This window comes from Medicago truncatula, chromosome 2 (assembly GCF_003473485.1).
Source record: "Medicago truncatula cultivar Jemalong A17 chromosome 2, MtrunA17r5.0-ANR, whole genome shotgun sequence".
Lineage (NCBI taxonomy): Eukaryota > Viridiplantae > Streptophyta > Magnoliopsida > Fabales > Fabaceae > Medicago > Medicago truncatula.
The window spans coordinates 20,256,361-20,273,101 of record NC_053043.1 but is presented as its reverse complement, the minus strand read 5'-3'; the positions used below and the strand labels follow the sequence as shown (position 1 = coordinate 20,273,101).

The 16,741-nt window shown below is 31.7% G+C and overlaps 1 long non-coding RNA gene across 8 annotated transcripts; it reads right to left on the bottom strand.

Moving 5' to 3' along the window:
* Window positions 1-5,157: 5,157 nt before the first annotated feature.
* LOC120578182 (uncharacterized) lies at window positions 5,158-16,312 on the bottom strand. Of its 8 annotated transcripts, none has more exons than XR_005644109.1 (8): window positions 16,221-16,312; window positions 16,027-16,093; window positions 12,460-12,525; window positions 9,659-9,820; window positions 8,896-9,050; window positions 7,084-8,798; window positions 5,492-5,789; window positions 5,158-5,305 (listed from the first exon to the last, which is right to left on the bottom strand). It is a non-coding gene; the product is annotated as an uncharacterized lncRNA (long non-coding RNA). The 8 variants fall into 8 exon arrangements; XR_005644113.1 differs by having other exon boundaries at window positions 5,665-5,789; window positions 8,566-8,798; window positions 16,221-16,310; XR_005644107.1 differs by having other exon boundaries at window positions 8,566-8,819; window positions 16,221-16,305.
* Between the last annotated feature and the right edge of the window lie 429 nt (window positions 16,313-16,741).

Sequence of the window (16,741 nt, the reverse complement as noted above, 5' to 3'; positions counted from 1 at the left end):
TGGTGGAGGTTCGATCAAGATCTAGGCTGTTGTTAATCTCGAATCTGGTTTTTCCAGATTTAAGATCTGGTTCCATTTTGTTCTGATTCATCTGTGTGGTCTCGCCAGATGTTGCTCGAAAGAGTTTGGTGCGTAGTCGCTCCGTGTTGGCGGTAGTAGTCTTCAATCGTACCTTTAGAACTGTATTATTTGTCACGGTTGTGCCGTAGGTGGATTGTGTTCCGACGTATGTTTTATTTATCTGGACTTCGATTGGATTGTTGGGCTCGAAAGGGCGCTTTGGCTTGCTGCTGTTTTTAGGGAGCTGTTGGACCTTGAATCGTTTCTGTGTTGGCAGACGATTCATACGCCTACCTTAATACTCTAAACTTTCACTCTGCATTTTTTTGCAGTTCAATTTCGTATCCATACGTGGGTTCGCTGGGTTGTCCGTAGTATTGTTGTTTAGAGTTGTTTTCTTTACCACTTGTATTCTGATTTGTTGTATCACTCGTTAGGGTTTGTATCGGTGGTTATCTGGTTCAGGTTCATGCCTGTAACGCCCTCCTTGAATTATTTGATTATTTAATTATTTTTATTGAGTTAGGATATATTTATATAATTTATGTGATTTTAAATAATATTGGTTGATTATGTGGTGTGTATTATTTTATTATATAGTTTATTTTAATATTAGTTAGAATAATCTGAGAATTAATATTATTTTGGAGGTTGGGGAGTTAATTAGGAATTAATATAATTAAGGGGAGTTTAATGAAATAAAGGAGGAGTTATATTTTGGGAGTTAGGAAAAGAAAAGGTTAGAAGCAGTTTTACGTGAAACAAGTTTTGGGAGAGAAAACCAAGCCAAGGGGAGAACAAGAGCAAGAGGGGATCGATTTTGTTGTAGCTTTGTTTGTGCAATTAAATTCAGGTAAGGCCTCTTACAAAACACCTGAACATAAACAGTCGCCAATAACAGCTTCAACTACGACTTCAACAACTTAGACAACATTAACAACTTAAGACTCCAATATAAAAGAGTTTGAGGTCTCAAAATACCCTAATTTATTGTTTACTTCACGACACCTCTTCTCTTCTAAGTTCTCTCAAAAAAGCTTTTCTCTTCAAAGTGAAGTTATTGAAGCTTGGAACGCATGTGAAATTTGGATGTTTCCATGCTTTTATTTTATTTCAAAAACATGTATGGACTATGTAAGAATCATAAATTTTGTATGGATTATGGTATGATTTATGAAATTTGAATAGATTATGTATGATTGTTTAAAAGTAGACTATCTCTCAATGATAATGGTTATATAATTCTGATTTTGGTTTAGCATAGTTCTAGTTGAAATTGGGAATTGGGGGTTAGGTTTTTGGAGTATGATTCTTGGATTGAAAAGTGTAGAAACCATGGCAATTGTGTTAAGAATCGATGTTCAGATTGTAGAATAAACATAGGTTAAGTTTCCTATCAAATTTGGGGTTTGGGTGGATGAAAAATTGGGTTTTTGGCTGAAAACTGGTCTGTTCCCGTAGGGTTGTTCGTCGCAACTCGCCACAGCGAGTAAACTTACTCGCCTCACGAGCTACACAGAGACAGCATCACCTGTTTCGCGTTCTTGCATCTTTTTCACATGTTTCTGTTTTGAATTGGTCTTTGGTGTAAACATGAAAGTTGTAGATAATTTTGTTAGCTTTCGAATGGCTTTAGTTTGACTCGAAAATGATTTTTGGTTTATGAGATATGATGAAAATACTCCAAGGAGGTCTTAGTGAACTTTTATGAATTTCAGCACAACTTTGTCAGAATTTGAAATGAAAACTGGTATTGATTGGTACAGAATTGGTCTTAGGTGTAAACACGATAGTTGTAGGTATGGATGTTAGCTTTCTAATGTCGTTGGTTTGACTTCAAAAGGATTTATAGAACTTGAGTTATGGTCAAATTACTGCACGTAGGTCACAGTGAAAAATTGTTTATGATTGATGAATTAATATATGTATGTATATATTTGTGAATACGATATTGTCAATGATTGATGAAGTGTTATATGTATATATGATGTTTTAAGATGTTGATTACCATTTGATGTTGTTATATCTTGAGATTGTTTGTGTGTTGCCATGTTACTGGTTATTATTGATTAAGATGCATCTGTTGGTTAATATGTTGGTTAATATTTGATTAAAGTGGGTTAATGTTTAATTAAAGTGGGTTAACCTTTGATTAAAGTTGGTTAATATTTAGGTGACGTTGGTTAATGTTGTGGGAAATGTTGGCTGGTGTTGGTTAATGTGAAATATATATATTATGTGGAAAATATATGGCGTTGAAGTTGTTGTTGGCTATCATTAGTTGTATTATTGTGGTGTAAGTCTTATTCATATATATATGTATATGTATTTGTTGAGGGGTGGTTGTCGTCGTTCATACTGTCGGTGTTTGTAGTTGAGTTGTATGTAGATATACACAGGTGGGTCAGTTGCATAAGCATAAAAGTGGGAGAGCTTCGGCTCTGGAACGTCTTGTCGTTCAAAGTGGTGGAGCACTAGTTGCTCAAAGTGGTGTTAGTGGTGAGGACTTATGTCCTGATGAGAATGCTTTAATCATTCGACAGCGGTGTGGGTCACGGCCCTGATTTTGGTACCACATGCATAGTTGCATTTGTTGAGGAGTCTTAGTGGAGTTGTCATGTCTTGCATGAGTCTTAACGGTGGTGTCGAGTTGTTGCATGAGTCGTTGTTGTTGGTTTTAATTATCATTTGGTTGATGTTGTTAATGATGATATACTTATATATTGATGAATTATTATTATGACAGGGTGATAGATTTAATTGATGAGTTAGATATTTATTATTGACGATATTGTTGATTATGAAATATATACATATATTGGATAATTGTAGTTATCGTCGTTGTTGGTTGAATTAGTAAGTGTTACTAAAGTTAAAGAAGTAAGAACATTATTGTTAAATATATGTAGTTGTTTATATTGTTATGATGTGATGATTATGTCGTGTCGTTTATATTATTATGAGAAGATGTTTATGATATTGATTACGATGTTATGATGACTGTTTATGGTGTTGAATATGAGATTGTTATGAATGTTGTGATGATGATTATGAGATGTTATCTATGAGTTGTTAAATGTACTTGATGATGGTTATGTTAAGTTGATAAGTTGTCTTTTATTCATGAATTGCTAATGGAATGTTTGATGAATAATTATTATTATGAAATGATGATGTTACGTATAGTTGCTAAGTTGTCCTCTATTCATGAGTTGTTAATAAGGTGCTAGGTGGAGAATGTTAATATGAATTAATGATGTTGTTATGTTGTATATGAACTATGAATATGATGTTGTTACGTTGTTTAGGTCATTGATTATGAAGTTGTCATGTTATATACGAATTATGAGTATGATGTTATATGATTATGATTAAGATGTTAATTATGAAGTTAAATGATGCTGCTATGATGTTGTTTATGATATCGAGTTATGACTGTTGATATGATGAGTATATGATATGGTTTAGGAGTCGTTAAAAGAATTACTATTACTAATTGATGAAGTTTAAGTTGTTAGATGCATTTGATGAATTATATATTATTATTATTGATTGTGAATCTCACCCCTTCTGCTTGAAAATGTTGCTCTTCGTATGAGTAACTTGCAGGTGATCGAGAGTAGGTTGCTGTGTTTTTGCTGTCGTGAGTGGCTATCCCTCACTGAGTCGTTTAGGTGCTCTGATACGTAACGGGATGGGAATTTTGTTGCATGTTTTTCTATTCCTTACGTATTGTTTATAAATTTACATGATTAAGTTGTTAATTGGATTTTTATGAGATGTTTTGATGAGGCCTTCGTGCCAAAACTTTTTATGTTAATGAATTTAATCCGCTGCAAAGTTTGAATTAATATGTTGAAGGATAAATTAGTTAATTAACTTATTTATGATTTTATAAAGTGTAGCATTCCGTTTACATGTTGAATACTCTGATTAATTAAATGAAATTTTTAAGTCGGAAAAACGGGGTGTTACAATGCCTTCCAGTCTTGTACTTCCTTCCTTTTTTTTTTATATATTTCAGTTCTTCTGTGCTAAAAATAAATAAATTAACATTTGTGCCACCCACTCTCCTTGCAAATACCCCCCTTAAAATTTAACAATTATGTACATATACCCCCCTCAAATTTAAAATTTATTTAGCAAATACCTCGTCAAATTTATACTACTACAAATATCCCCTTCAACTTTAAAACTTATATACAAATATCCCCTATGTTGACTGTTTCGCTTAAAGAAATTTTGAAGGACTGAATATACCCAGTTTTCATGTAGATACAGTAGTCATAGGCTGCAAAATCGAAAGTAAATAAAAAACTACGTAGGATGATTATGCAAAACCCAATCATGTTGATTTGTACCAAATTTGTTCCCTGAAATACTGGCTACCTTGGAAGCAATCTCAATGTCAAATGATTTCAAAAGAACCAGTTTGGTTGTTGTATTGAAAATTTGCAGCTGAAAAATTCAGCCATTCTTAAACCATCCCTTTAGGATCACATTAAATCAAAATGAAATGCATACAATACCAGCCTAATTAAAATTATTAGTACAAGGATCACAACTAAATAAGCAAACTCCTTTCAAAATGAAATAGTTCAGGAACAATTTGATCAAGCACCATGAATGCCGCAAAAACCTTTTTTATTTTGAAATCTACCTTATATTAAGGGGGATAATTGATATTTGTCCGACAAATACACATTTAGTCACTTCAAGCATACTTCACATATAAATAGCCTGACTTACTAGAACTTATTTACTGACATAAGCACTTATGAGACCGTTTGTAAGAGCTTATGGAATCAGCTTATGATGTGTCCCTGTTTTTTGTTGTTTTAAACTTATTTACACAAGTTCTCGATGACGGTTTATGAAAATAACTTATAGCTTATATCAAAACATTTCGACACTATTTTATCTTTTGTTATCCAATTAGCTTATCCATAAACACCAGCACTTATAAGCATTTAATTAAGTTGTTTATATAAACATTGATTAATTGAAATACAATGTGATATGTGATATCTTCAACGAAATCCAACGAAAAAAAAAAATATATATATATATATAGATAGATACATTTTTATCGACGAGACTTACAATTTTTTATAATTACATATAAAAGCCAACAAAAAACTCCTAATAGAATAAGACCAATGGAAACAGCAAATATGATCAAAGATAAAGCGGTATTATTCTGATCATCATATGGAGAAAAATGTTGTCCGTCGTCGTCCATTTCCTGCATAAAAAAGAACCCCATTCAAAACAAAGTAACAAATTTGATGAAAAAAGTTTCAGAGATGAAATAGTATAATATATATAATAATATCATTTTCTGGGTTAGAATATTTTCCAAAAAATCAAAATGAAAAAAGATAAAGAATTTGTGGGCACTACTGTTAGCCACTCATGGTTGTTTACAAACCCTAATTTAGAAGTAAAATCTTCAATCATCATCCACCCAAAGTTTGCTCTCAAAATCACTAAATGAAGGGTTATTTGAGGGGTTGTTTGTGTTCATTAAAGTTATCTGGGTAACCAAAGTTCCAACTTCAGAATCATTTTGGGTATTAATAAACAAGAGAAAGAGAGGTATACCTGAAGGTGAAACTTGAAAGTGTTCTTCCTTTATGTTCTTCCTATATATACACGTTAGTAGAAGCAAACATATGATCGAGTCTTTCCATCTTGCTAAAGTGTGATCTCCAAGTTACTTTTGTCCACTATATCCAAAAAAAAATCATTTTTATCAATTATCCAAAAAATAAAGACTTGTGCAAATTCTATTTCAAACAAGAAAACCAAAACGTGTTTTAAAAATAAGTGATTAAATCTATTACCCAGTCTTTTTCTAAAAAACAAATAGATTAGGTTTTTGATTAAAAATTATGATTTTTCTCTTTTAGAAATAATCCAATATATTTACGTGAAAGCATTAGTATAGAATGACGTGTGGGGAATTCCATAAAATTCTTTTCTAATGGAAAAATAAATAAAATTGGTTAAATTACATTTCTTACTTTTACTCTATTTTTTGAATTTAAATTGGTCTTGTAGATTTTTATTTAAGTTTCAAATTTAAGTTGTTTACAAGTGGTTGAAACTTCCCTAAAAAAATAAATAAATAACTGGTTGAAACTCGGACCCTAGAGATTTTGAGCACAGCTCCAACTACTAATATAGTTTAGAGCATCACAAAGGCCTTAAACTAATAAGCACTCCTTAATGGACCATATATGTACCCATAATTTATTTATAATTTTTAATAAATAAATACTTATTAATGATTGAATGACTTTAATGATATTACACTAATAGGGACTTCAATTAAGAGTTTTTAAATAGATCTCACTGTATTGTACCATTTATGTGTGCATTTAAATAAATAAAAAAATTAAAGATAGCTAAAATAACATAAATTTGAAAGGTGTGACCAACTTATGCCGATTTTTTTTTTCTTTTTTTGATTGTGGGATCCGTTAATTGCTGAGAAGAGAAAGTCATTGTATAGTTGCTGATAACTAATAGGTACCCATTTTTTCTTCTTCCGAAATCCCCATTGGTGATGCTTTTACTAACTTGTCATAAAAAAATGGTTTGAATTTTTTTAATTTGCTTCAAATGAGTTGTTATGTTTAAATTATGTTAGAAAAGAGATAAATTGGTACACCTTTTGGTAAAATATTAAAGGATCATATTATAAAATACAGAGGGATCGATAGACTATATTGAACAATATATATATATATATATATATATATTAAGGAGACAGTTAAAAATTTTAAATGTAAAGATATATCTCAAACTCAAAAGATAAATAAAATAAATGATCCAGCTAAATTAAGGTTTATTTAGTGGTTTCAATATGACAGAGACACATAAAATAAGAAAATCCAACAAATAAGAAAGTTTTGATTAAGCTCAATGTGTTAATGAGTTCTATTAAATGACGAATTGTTTAGAAGAATTTATACAAGTTCGATTTTTTATTGAAGCTCTTGGTCAAACGATATTTACCTTTATGACAGAATTCCGGATTAATCATAACCCATTTTTCTGAAAACCAAAGGGTAAAAAACAACAACTTTTTTTATATTGCTATAGGTGTTGGAGGAATGGGTAATTCTATGGTATATGGTGTTAGGTGCTCGTTATGGAGAGGAATAAGGCGATTGAGATATGGGGAAGGAAGAGGATTGGTGTGATGGCAGAATTCAAATAAGATTAGATATGGTGTAGGTGTTAGAAACGGAGGGTGGTTGCTGGAAATATTTGGCTGGATCCTTGGTTGACTGGTATTCCTTTAAAGTTAGGTTCATAAGGCTTTTTGAGTTAACTAATAAATAAATTGACAACAGTAGTTTAATGCGTTCTCTAGGGTGGAGGGGTGCATGTGGAGGTGTGGAAGTGGTGGAGGCAGTTGTTTGCTTGCAAGGAGGAGTAGATGAGGGAGTGTGTTGAGCTGCTAACATCATTTGTATTGTAGGTTGATTTGGGAGGATCGTTGGTTTGGAAATTACATGCTTCCTGTGTTACATGCTTCCTGTGGTGGAGGCAGTTACATGCTTCATAACCTTCTTCTTACTAAGGATAATTTGGCAAGGCGAAGGATTATTACTACTGAGGCTCAAAATTGTTTTGGTAATTGTGGTTCTCTTGAAGACATGGATCATTTATTCATGAGATGTGATTTCTACCATAACCTTTGGCCTCTTTAATATCAATGAAGGATTCTCATCAGCATTTCATTGCACTTTTTCATATCATTGGTAACATCCCACTCATCAGCTTATTGAAGTTTTTACCAGAAGGACATGCATTTAAATTGTATGTGTGTGGTGTTGGCCTTGCATGTAAATTGTATTTGTTGATTATGATTTGTGTTTTGTTAGAAGCAAGACTTGAAGAAAAACATGAATATAAGAACATGGGTATAAGAGTTTGGAGCTACATGCTTAGTTATGGGTTTAGGAGAATAGAGTTGTGATTGGTGGTTTCATGTGTGAAGATTGAAGCCATGTTCTGCATTTTTGGATGTATAGAAGCAAGGCATTGGAGTTGTTCTAGTGGCTTGATGATTAAAAGTTGGGCTTGAAGAAGAGGTTAAGGTTTTGGCTTGATGAGCTTGGAGCTTGAAGCTAATTGCAGAGATCTTCTAGGTGAGTTCTTTTAGCTAGTTCCCACATTGGGGTTATGGTGATTGTTGTGTAAGATAACAAATCTTGTAGGTTTTCATGAACATGGTATTAGTTGGCCTTTTTGTCCCAAGCTTGCTAATTCATGATAATGCTTGCTTTGAATCATGAAAATACAGTGTTTTATAGTTGCTGGAACTAATTTATGCATTTGGATACTTGGTTTGGAGGATTTTTTTTAGTTAAAATACCAGTTTTGCATGTCCCTAGATTGTCACAACTCGCCTTGCGAGCTAGAACTCGTTGGGGCGAGTTGGAAAAGAGGTTAAACCTTGAATAGACATCTAAAACCACATATGCATACCTTTTACAACCAAGACTTTCTACCTGCATGGGGCCCATGAGATCCATATGAAGAAGTTCAAGAACTCTAGAAGTAGTCTGATACTGCAGCTTTGGATGTGACATCTTTGTTTGTTTCCCAATTTGACACTCACCGCTAATTTTTCCTTCCTCTATCTTCAATTTTGGCAATCCTGTGATAGCCTCCTCAAACACAATTCTTTGCATGCCCTTAAGATTGAGATGGCCAAGTTTCTGGTGCCAATTTTATAAACCCTTTAAATTTGATGTAATAGTTTGTAAATATATATCATAATGTATAATATATTCTTGATTATAATTGCAAATTTACCTGTTTGATTTTGATAAAAGAAGCAACTTTTCAGTTGATCCAATTGAATTAGTGGGCCTCATGGCAGTTCCAAGAGTATATTCTTTGTTATTATTGACTTGCACAGAATCCGGACAATTAGCATTGTAAAATTCAGTTCGTTTAAAACCATCTGCCTGCATGTTTATATCAAATTGAGAGCACATTAACAATATGTATTTATTTTTTGTTTCCATCACATTAGATCATCCAATTGTGATGTTGAAGATGGTCCTATATATACACTTGGTCAATTTTAGCATTTACTAATATTAATACTTAACGAGTATCCAATCTCTCCAACCTAACACAACAGAAAAATGATAATACTACTCCCACCAATAACGTTAAATCATGAAATTTCAACAAAATTATTTATTTTAATACAATTTATTTAGGGGGCTAAAAAAGGGGTGCTTCCATAACCACTATTCTATACAAGCACCATGTTGTTTGTTCCACATTAGGGGTTCCTATTTAATATAATTCTAAATTGGTGAAGCACTAACCATTATAGATGGTCTTATATTTTATTAAATGCATTAAATTTGTATTCTTACTGTCCATAGTTAGTCGTAGTTGGCAATCTTCATATAAGATTGGATAAACCTTTTACATAAAAAAGAGAGGATATGAGCAGTATATTATAAAAGAATGATTACGTTTTTTCTAACATTATCTCTCTAAAAGAATTGTAATGTCATGAGAGGAAAATATCAACATAATGAAATGAAAAGTTACTAACCCCAACTCCAACTTTTATGCTATTTAGTTGTGTTCCTAATCCACTTTCAATCCAAATGTAAGACATGTTGTATTGCTTTGCTTGAACTGATAGATCATACCCAACTATTCCCGCGTATGCACCATGATATATCATATTTTGGGTTGTATCAACGGTAACAGTCTAGAGAAGACAAAAACATACAATATTTCATATTTTATACAATTTTAAAATGTTTAAGTGATTTGTCACGAACACTATGTCTTAAATCTAAAATTTGATATTTAACTACCTATCTTGCAAATACACCTAGCCACCTTTCTCTCTTGTAACCCTAGTTCTTTCTTCCTCGTCCATAAAAAAAGTAGGGATTGGAAAACGGGTTAGGCCCAATATGTTGACCCGTTTGACCTGACGTTTAGTTGTTATATTTTTACACCTCACCTAGTAGTTAACTTGCCTCACTAAACCCCCCACAAAATTAATATGGTGGTGATAGGGCCGGTCGGATCGTCCGTTTTAAATAATAGTAAAAATATCCTCTTTTCACTCATTTTTCTTATAAGTTACGATTCTAATTTCATGTATGTTTGAAATACAAATGGAGAGAGAAAAATCATTTAATTTAATCACTTTAGTGAACCCGTTACATTTTTATTTCAACTTTTTTCTTAGAGCTATTTTAGATGTCTTCTTGACTTATTCTAGATTTTTTATGATAAATGTTTGATCATTTATTTATTTGTTGCTTACCAAAAAAAAAATTATTTATTTGTTGTTGTTGGTCTCGTTAGTTATATATATATAGCTTCATTTAATTGTATTTATTTTTATTATTATTTTTACACCTTACACATAGTTTTTGTTAATTTTTTAATGGGTCATGCAAACCGGTGCCTCCGGAGCATTGGTTAAGTATGCCAAAAAAAGGAAATTATTATCATAAAAGAAAATATTTTTGATTTTTTTTAGTATTAATTACACAGTTTTCAATGCAATAACTACAATATAATTTCCTTTCTTGACATCTTTAACCAGTGTCACGGAGGCACCAGTTAGCATTTCCCTTAATTAATATGTTTAACAAAGATTTAACCGAAAAAGAAAAAAAAAAAACAATAACCCTCTGGCTCACCATAAAAAGGGGTGGGATGAGGTTTTAAACCATATACCTCTAGTTGGTTGGCCCCATTTTGGACGGTTTAGCAGCAAGGTGATTGGCTTGATTTGCCATTCTTACCGATAAGCGTTAGTTTTATGCCATTTTTGGATCCATAATAACCCATTTTGCGTCACTTTTTTCTCTTCTTTTATTTTAAAAAGACCCTTTTGCCAAAATCACGGGAATTAAGATAGTGGATATTTGTATTAAAGTTGTTTGTAATCACTATTGTTTTTATAATTTTATCCTTTAAGAAAGAAGGTTAGTTTATGTTTTCAACATGTTATTTATTGTTGATTGAAGAAAAAGATGTATAATAAATAGGGGCATGTATGTAAAGAAATAATTAATGTAATTGGAAATAACAAAGGGGTCTTATAAAAAGTGACAAAAGAAATTCTCAAAAGGGTCTTATAATTAGGGACGGAGGGAGTATATATTTTCTTTTGTGATTCCGTCTTTAGAGTACGACTTTGTTTTGTGCTCTGTCTTGGTGAGGAATTATTTTTGTTGGTCCTTTTTTCCTAATATTGGTAAATACATAATGTTTAATATTTCATGTAAAATTAATGTATTGATTAAAAATATCCAGTTACATGATAGCCAGGGGAACTTTTAAAATGCCTTTGAAAATCATCAATTTGTAATTCTCAGGCCAATACCCTCAGAAGAAAGAAAGAAAAATCAAATTCATCTAATTCTGTGGTTAAAAACAATCTCATGATTTTCTATTTCATTAAGAGCAACAATATGCCATAAATAGTTAAAGATAATTTCTTAACTATTCATATACAACATCTATTACTAAATTTGTCTATCCCCTATGCTTCTTAATAACAAAATATATTCATGACATGACATTTTCTACAACTCTAATTCATGATCCTTGATAAATCTTCATGCCATTCACACATGTATTCATATAAATATACCAATACTGTTTTCATGGTAAATGTATTTTTTCGATGCAAAAAAATATAAAATAAGGAAAAATTCCAAAAATCGGATTACAAAAAAAAGAGAGAATAAAATCCAGAAGTCCTAGCTCAACTGGCAAAATGCCGAAATTGTTAGGCCGGATGCCATGATCGGGGTTCGAACCCCGGTACCTCCACTTGTGTGTGTGAGTTTATAATGGCTTTGCCATTTCGTCTATCTACCAACAAAAAAAAAATCCAAATTAAAGAGTTTCTTATTTTTCTATTCAAAGAGGATTGTTCCCGTCAAATCTTCTCTAATTAGAAATAAGAAGGGGTGGTTACTTGGAATTTCTTTGATTGTTTTAGAATTTTATTTACCGAAGTCATGAAGCTACACTATCAAAATATAAACCAATTATACCTCCAAATATATAATACAACTTTCAATTCAAATAGATGGAAAACAAATAAATGCAAAACATTATAACTATGAACCTATCTTTAGGGTTAGGCTACTTGGTCTTTAGAAGTATTGGTATATTATCATATAGCCAAAATATTTTAGGGTTTGCTTGGAATAGTGGTATTGCTATTTATTTATTTTTTTTCCGATAACTAAATCAACTTATTAAAATACATCCTGCAACTAAGTAAATCAAATCACATAGAAGGCACCAGAGGATAGCACCAATTCATTGATTAATTAACAGGAAGAAGAAAAAAAACTGAGATATGCACACCTTGGTTAGAAAATCAAGTGAAGCCGGCGTTGCTTTGTAATTATCTCGTCTATATTGCACTTGAACCTACAAGCACATGTGGGCGTTGGCTGTCACAAAATTGTTTCCTTATTTATTTTTTATTATGAGCAAACGTTATTTCTTTTAAAAGATTATGAGCAAATATTTGAATGTATAATTTAAGTCATTGTCAATAATTTGATTCATTATTTATTCAAAACAATAATTTGATTCAATATAACTATTTTTCTGAATCATTTTCATTATTTATATTTTTCGGAAAAAATATTTACTGTTATTTTGCTAATAAAGCAACTCTGTTTTTATAAAAATTTAGTTAATTCTAAATCATGATAATTTGCTATTAATTTTGGGAGAAAACTTATAAACAGTACCTTACCTACTGTTTATTCTGTTATCCACTAATAACATTACAAGTGGATTAAATGATCCACGTCAGATTCAAATTCACTTAACTCTGTTAACCTCTTCATTATTATTCACGTCAGACTCAACACTGCTACAAAGTAGAGCAGCCAACTTTAGATAACTGAAGATTGTTGTTCCAATTTTGTCAAAGATCATAACCATGAACTTGCAACCCCCAGGAGTAGGCATAAGTTACCATCACAAAGAAAAGTTACCGTCGCTCAAGCTACTGAAGTTGAAAAGTTACGACAGAAACTAATTTTTGAGTTCATTAGTCGACAAGTTGGAGGGAGAGAAAATGTTGGTTGCACTGCTAAAGATATTAGCAATCATTTAAATTCTAAAAGGATGAAGGAAATGAAGGAAGGTGAGGCATATACTCTTCTTCATTATTTTAAATCAAAGCAATCAGAGAATTCATCATTCTTTTATGAAATTCAACTAGACATTGATAATCTAATAACAAACATCTTTTGGGCTGATGCTAAAATGGTCGTGGATTATGCTTATTTTGGAGATGTAGTGTGTTTTGATTCCACTTATCGCACTAATAAGAACTTACAACCATTTGCTCCGTTTGTTGGATTTAATCATCATCGAGAAAGTGTGTTATTCGGTGCAGCATTGTTATATGATGAGACAGCTGAATCATTTAAGTGGTTGTTCAAGACTTTTCTTAAAGCTATGTGTGGTAAAAAGCCGATGACAATTTTAACCTATCAAGATCCTGCAATGGCAAAGGCAATTTCATAGGTTTTTCCCTGAGTCATATCATCGTTTATGCTTGTGGCATTTATTTCAAAATGCACTAAAGAATGTTAATCATGCCTTTCAGCGATCTAATTATTTTGCTAGCGAGTTGCAAAGTTGCATTTATGGTTTTGAGTATGAGGATGATTTTCTGAATGCTTGGGAGTCATTACTTGACAAGCATAATCTTCGCCAAAATAAATGGATGCAAGATTTCTTTAACTAAAAGGAAAAATGGGCTTCGGTATATGGGCGACACACTTTTTCAGCCGGTGCTACAACAACACAATTAAGTGAGAGCTTTAATGGTCGTTTAAGGCTTTACATGAAGCCTACCTTTAATGTGTTAGAATTTTTCAGAAATTTTGAGAGATTGCTGGATGATATGCTAATGCGATATAAGGAGGTAGAGTCTAAATATGAAATGAGCCAGAAGATGCCATCATTGAATATGAACATCATGTTATTGAGAAATGCAAGAGATGTCTATACACCGACAATTTTTTCTCTTGTTCGTGGGGAATATGAAAAATCATGTAATCTTGTTTTGGTAATACGCACAGAACTTAGTGTTATATGAATATGATGTGTGCTTGTTTGAGGCTATGAGGAAGCATAAAGTTACCTTCAACTCTGAAGATCAAAGTGTTGAGTGTAGCTGTCAACTTTTTCAATTTGTTGGTATCCTTTGCTGCCATGCTATTCGAGTACTTAATCATTGGAATATAATTGTTATTCCTCCAAATTACATCCTTAAGAGATGGACTAAGAATGCTCAAAGTGGATGTGTTCTTGACAATAAAGGATACAAATCATCAAAGAAGATCCTAAGTTAGTTGTCTTTAATCGCTCTAAGGATTTGTGTCGCACTGCGGTAGCAATATCATGTAAGGCTGCTAATTCTGAAGATGCTTCGTCATATTTAGCTAAAAAATTGGTGGAAATTGGACTTGAAGTTGAAAACATTTTGAGTAAAAGGTCTTCCATACAGAGTGCATATCATGGTGATATAACTTGTCAAACAAATTATGTTAACTCTGATGACAGAACAATTGCTTTGAATGAAAACTTCAATGCATCTGAAGTTATGGGTATAAAAAAGAAGGATGGTGTATCCAGAGGAAAAGGTAGACACCATTTTCAACAAGTCACATTGATTGGAAGAAGACATTTGGGTGGAACTAATCTGCAGCAACTATTTTTTATTTTTTGCAATAACAATAGCTATTGAGCTTTAGACACCATTGTTTATTTGCATAAGAAAAGATTATGTAGCCACTACTTTCTTCTAGAAATAAGAGTATCCATTAATTTTTTGATACTGCTACGTTTTTCTTGTAATAAGAGTAGTACCAACTATTTGTAAAACAATCTGTTGCACACAATATCAAGATAGTTTGCTAATAAAGCAAGCAACTCTGTTTTTATAAAAATTTAGTTAATTCTAAATCATGATAATTTGCTATTAAATTTTAATGATTCAATTTCCGATAACAACTATTAAATAATGATGACTTAATTTTTATATGGTATTTTTTCTACTGTTGTGAAACCATAGTTTATACCATTAAAAACGTAAAAATTATATAAAAAATTAATACAACTTCATTAATTACCACATCGTGATACACTGTTAATACTTATATAAAATTACATATGAGTACCGTATAATACCAATGGACCACAACTTAAAGGACTTTTAGATGCATTTGACCTAAAAATTAACATACAACCATCAATTTGGTTGACTAGACTTACATTTTTTTATACACACGTATAAAAGCCAAATAAGAACTCCTAATAGACAAACACCTACTAGAACAGCAAAAACAATCACATATACCGGGCTTTTATCCATATATTCCTAGAGAAATAATATTTGTATAACTATTTTGGTACGACTTTTGTACAACTTTCTCTCTCATACTCACATTATGTTTTTATTCTCTCTCTTACTTTTTCTCTCTCCATTGTGTTTGACCAATAAGAAGGAAGAACATCAAGATTGTCCAAAAAGTTTTAACAAAAGAATTGTTCAAATATCATTACTCATCTTCGTATGGAGAAAACTTTTGGTTATAGCCAATTTTCTGCGGTAAAAGAAATAACAGTTTGGTCAGTACTAATTCAGTCGTCGGAAAAATCTGGTCAAGGATTAATAAAGACATGGGTCGAACTCGTATAGTATTCATCAATTTCATACACACACATGTAACGTGAGACACATAACGTTGTCTATGTCTTGTTAAGCCACAATTGCTAAATGATTTTGGGCATTCATCACTCTTGAAAATGAAAAAAAATTAGGAAACACAAATCATTTTGGGTATAACCTTCCAACTTCAGAATCATTTTGGGTATCAATAAACCAGAGAAAGAGAGGTATACCTATTGAATAATGCTGAAGGTATAAGGAACTTGTTCAAGTCGGTGATTAGATTTCGATCCAATGGAGCTGCGAACAAAGATAAAAACAGAAAAGTTATGAGTGCAACATTAAAAAAACCATGCAGAGTTATGGAACGATTTAAAAAAAAGTTGAGGAACATGCATCGAATGGAAGAGGGAATAGCACTTTGTACCTTTCAAATGGTGCAAAGCCAACAAGGTTTTAGTATCACTTTCTGTTGGCAAAGACGATGAGTGCATGCTTGATTTTATATAGAGGGATTTTGATTGAATGATTTCTTGCTAAAATGTGATCTCCAAGTCACTTTTGTCCACTATATCCAAAAAAAAATCATTTTTATCAATTATCCAAAAAATAAAGACTTGTGCAAATTTCATTTCAAACAAGAAAACGAATACGTGTGTTAAAAATGAGTGATTAAATCTATTACCCAGACTTTTCTAAAAAACAAATAGATTAGGTTTTTGATTAAAAATTATGATTTTTCTCTTTTAGAAATAATCCAATATATTTACGTGAAAGCGTTAGTATAGAATGACGTGTGGGGAATTCCATAAAATTCTTTCCTAATGGAAAAATAAATAAAATTGGTTAAATTACATTTCTTACTTTTACTCTATTTTTTGAATTTAAATTGGTCTTGTAGATTTTTATTTAAGTTTCAAATTTAAGTTGTTTACAAGGTTGAAACTT